The sequence below is a fragment of the Nannospalax galili genome, unplaced genomic scaffold (genome assembly GCF_000622305.1).
Source record: "Nannospalax galili isolate Female #2095 unplaced genomic scaffold, S.galili_v1.0 scaffold17, whole genome shotgun sequence".
Classification (NCBI taxonomy): Eukaryota; Metazoa; Chordata; class Mammalia; order Rodentia; family Spalacidae; genus Nannospalax; species Nannospalax galili.
In genome coordinates this window covers 2,224,621-2,229,540 of record NW_008342276.1, presented here as the reverse complement: position 1 = coordinate 2,229,540, position 4,920 = coordinate 2,224,621, and positions in this window count along the sequence as shown.

Below are 4,920 nucleotides of genomic sequence, written 5' to 3'. Positions count from 1 at the left end.
ATAATGCACATATATATAATGAAAATATGGCCACAGGCTAGCATTCTCATCTACAGTAAAACTAAGGTAAAATAAAATTATTCACTCAGAGTAATTCTTGAATGTATCATGTGCCAGTTGCTACTTTAGAGGAGAGATAAAATTATGAGTGAAACAGGGCCCTTTTCTTCTATTGAGGGAGATGAGCAATCTGCAACTAAACAAATACAGAAATATGATAATTTCAGATAGCGGGAAATTCAGTGAAAGAAGAAAATGAAGGAATATGTTGTGAAGAGTCCTGGGAAAGGGATGAGGGTCACAAGGGGATAGGAGTGGTGGATCACATACTCAAGAATGTTTTAAACTCATTGAGTAAAGTTTCATGGTTTGGAAATGCAGGACTTGTCATTAGTGATCTTGCATCCTTCCAGCTTTCCAGCCTTCAATGCGTTCTTCAGGTACCACCCTTGTCCTCAGGGTGCTTAAAATGACTACAAAGTTCTAGCCATCCCCTCCATGTCTCAAGCAACAGGATGGACAAGATGAAGGCAATGAAATACCTTGCCCCTTTGGAAAACTTCTTAGTATCATATTTGACAATTACACTTACATCTCACTTACACTTACACTGGAATCGTTAGAGAGAACACATCCACTGTGGCTATACAGAATTGAAGCAATAAAACCATCCCTAAAGTGGAACAACTTTATATTTAGTTCACTGCAAGACCAGCACTCTGTGGGGAACCAGGACCTAAGCAGTCCTGTAGATTCTGTCACTGCATCAAACACAGCCTAAAACTAAATTTCTTTATTAAGTTGTTTGTATACACTTAAAAAGGAATCAATTTAGAACTGTTTTCATCCAGCTTCTAAGAGGAGGGTTCTGCTAATGAAAATACAGAAACTGCCTGAGGGTCAATACACATAAACATGTAGTATTCAATCCTATGAGGCTCTTTTACAATAATTAATGCTGTGGGGATTCTTCCCCCAAATAAAACATTTTAAATCTATTGATGAGTGTGCTGTGAACTTGTCTAAATACAGTGTTTCCACACATATCAGGTGACTGCGATTTCACCCTCCTAGTCGTCTCATGGTTGTGATGGATGAATAGACACTGTTTTCTTTCTTACTGTAACTCAGAGACTCTTTGTTTATGTAGGTTACACAGAATGATCTGGTTTCCAAAAAGTTTGCTCCCATTAACAACAGACAGTGATGGCTGGAATGGGACTTGTGAAATTAGCTGGATTCTCGATCAGCATAGGAAAATGGAAATAAAAATTCTTCATGATATTTATAAATACATATGTGGTAACATTGATAATAGCCAACACATCATTCAGCATGTACCAGACTCTCCACACGAATTTCATTTCTTATCCAACTTAATTAAACTACCAAGAGACACTGATTCTACTTTTCATTTTTTAAAATTTTATTTATTTTTATTTTATGTGTGTGCATGTGTTGCCTGAATGTAGCTAAGTTCACCCGTGTCTTGCAGTGCCCACAGAGGACAGAAGAGGATTTCAGATCCTCTGGAACTGGAGTTATGGACAGTTGTTAGCTGCCATGTGGGTGCTGGGATTTGAACCCAGGTCTTCTGCAAGAACAGCCAGTGTTCTTAACCATTGAGCCATCTCTCCAGCCCCTACTTTTCATTTTATAGTTGAAAAAATTACGACAAAAAGTTTAAGACAGTTGGTCCAGGTCACATGGAAAGCCAATATCAGAGCATGGTTTTGAGGTCAGGAGCTTTTGGTTCTAGATCCCAAGCTAGTAGTCACCCTGTTAATGCCACTTCTAAGACTAACATCAGATTTTGTGAAGCACTTTCACATATGGCATGGTATTTGATTGCCCCAAAAACATATTCCAAAGAACAAGGCAACTGGTAATATCTTCCATCTTAGAGATTAGGACACAGGGATATCAGCAAGTTGAATGTTTTTCTTATGGTTGTAGAAATTTAGAACTCGATGCACTATTCTGTGACAGCAGGAATTGCCTGGCCAATTGAGTCTGTGTTCAAATCCATTTTGAACATCATTGACCACAGGATTGCATTTAATTCTTTGAGCCTTGGTTTCATCACCTGCATTTTGGTTATAGAGCAGGATTTCTCCATCATTTTGCTAAAAATAATTCTTTGTTGTGTAATGTACTGTTATAGAATTTCTGGCCTCAATCCCTTAGATGTCAGTGGCATACTCTCTCGCACCTTGTCACACCTGGCTATGAAAACCAAAAATGTCTTCAGACATCACCAAATGTCACCAGGCAGGTAAAATAGTCCTAGTTGAGAACTGCTATTCTTCTCGTATTGCAAGTATTAGAAACAGTGTACGCAAAGTAATATGTACATAGTAGTCCTCTGGAAAGTATATGCAAAGTGATATATACATAGTAGTCTTCTGAAAAGTGAGCTACTATCAATTACACTTGATCTTAACTCATTCTTGGACCAGTGTTCTTTCTGAGGCAATAAAAACACTTTTAACAGGAATCAAATGATTTGTCAGTACTCATTTGCTGTTTGGAGCAGATCACTCAGATGTACAGTAAATGAATTATAATAGGTAATTCTTCAGAGAGCCCAAGCTATTATTCCGTACTGGGTTTGTAATAATAATAAAAAAAAGGTCCAGAATACACAAGTGCCTACATAGCCAGTTCCAACCAAATTGTTGATCCCAATAGAAGGCACACTCTTGGTTATTTTTTCAAATTCACCTCCTATCATAGCTTCCCAGGAGGCATTCCTTCACTAACAACTTTGGTCATATACATATCTTTGGTCATTATGGATTTCTACTAAAGATAGTTGCAAAGTATTAACCCAGGACTAGCTATTTCTGATCTTCCTTCTCTGCTAGCAGTCTAGTAAACAAAGAAGGGTGATGTGTGTGTGTCACAGGGGAGGGTGAAAGCAGAGACTGCCTATGTACCAGCAGCACCTTTGCCAGCAGAAGCATCTGAGACTCCATTCAGTAGCCTAAAGAGTTTCTGAGTTTCTATTATTCCCCACAAAGTTGTTTTAAGAGCGATGTCTCTGATTATATATCTTGAGGGCCTTCTTTTCTCTTGCTTATTTAACAGCCAAAGGCACAGAGAAAGGAAATCCTTCCACAAACTGCAGGGCACCACTCCTCACAAATTTTCTGTTTCTATGCTTTTCCAAATTAAGAAACAGATCACAGCAGCACATCCCAAATACTCTGCCCCAGCCTCCGTTACTGACAGAGCAAACCTAGCTTGTGTGGGGACATTTATGGCTTGCCTCTGCTCCTACACAACCTTTTAAAAATGTATGCATTCTGCTTTATTCTCTACGTGTCTGTCCCTAATTTATTCTTCAATAATTACAGTCTTTATCTCTATTCATTCATTATCTCTCATGGTTCAATTATTTACTTTAAATTCTTAATCTATCTCTTACTCCTAACTCCTTGAAATTTGGACCCCAATTTTAGCATTATGCCTCAAAGTTAATAGAATCCTTCACTAGTCTACCAAAACTGTGTCATGTTCTATCCTCTTTGAATGATACCTTGCATCCATACCTTTTGCCATTATATCCCAAACAGCTGGATACCATGCCCCTCTCCATTGTTAGCTGTTAGTGACTCTGTACAAATTAGAAGAAGATACTCTTGCTCTGGGTCAGTGTTTCTCAAATTGTGATCACAGCACCAGCAGGATCAGCTCTGCCTGGGAACTTCTTAGATGTGCAAACTTCTAGCTAATCTTGTAAGGACTGAATCAGAAATCAGTACTTTTGTGTTGTAACAAGCCCATTGGTGATCCTGATGCATGTCAAGGAGGAAGAACACTACTCAGAAATAACACCAGTATTTCCAACAGGAGAGGATTGGAGGGGGATTCCATCCCCAACAGCACTGCTCAGCCTCACTCCTGCAGACATGCCTCCCTCCCAGGACAGTCTACTCATCATACCGATACTTACTTACATTTATATTTTAAATTATCAAAATGGAAAATAGTAAAGATCACCATAAAAATTGGTTGAGGTACTATAAAACTTGTAAACTTTTTTCTGAGCATAAAAATTATTTCAATAGAAAAGAAATATACACATTCTAAAAAAGAACTCTAGGGGCTGGAGAGATGACCAGAGGTTAAGAAGACTGGCTGTTCTTGCAGAAGTCCTGGGTGTGAATCCCAGCACACACATGGCAGTGAACAACCATCCATAACTTCAGTTCCAGGGGATCCGACACCTTCTTCTGTCCTCCTCAGGCACTGCACCACGCAGGTACACTTTAATACACATGCCGGCATTACACTCATACACATAAAAAATAAATAAAGCTCCTGGCCTGCTCCCCTATCCTCAGGCCTCTCAGGGTGGGCCCATCGAGGAGTCCTCCACGCCTTGACTCCCCCGGCTTCACTCGCCCTTCCATCTCCCCCGCTGTTCTCTGCTCCTGGTTTGGGCCCTGCACCATTCCTGGTCTTCGGTCCCCAGACACCTGGGGAACCGGTGTCGCTTCCTGATCCTTTTCGCCCAGGCCAGCTTGGTGCCTTCCTTGGGCTCCAGGAGCACTGCTTCAGCGGGCCCTGGCCTCGCCCTCACCGCTCCCTGCTTCCCCGGACCTGCACCGCCGGCTAATTCTCCTGGCCAGCTCTCCTGCCCTCAGGCCTCTCTTGGGGTAAGTCTATCATGCAGCCCTTCGAGCCTTGACTCCCCGAGCCACATTCACCCTTCCAACTCCCCCAATGTTCTCTACTCCTAGCTTGGGCCCTGTGCCATTCGTAGTCTTGGGGCCCCAGACACCTGGGGAGCCAGTGCTGCTTCCTGACCCTTTTCACCCAGACGGCTTGGTGCCTTCCTTGGGCCCCAAGAGCACTGCTTCTGGACCCGGACCCGCCCTCACCTCTCTCTGCTTCCCTGGTCCTACAACACCG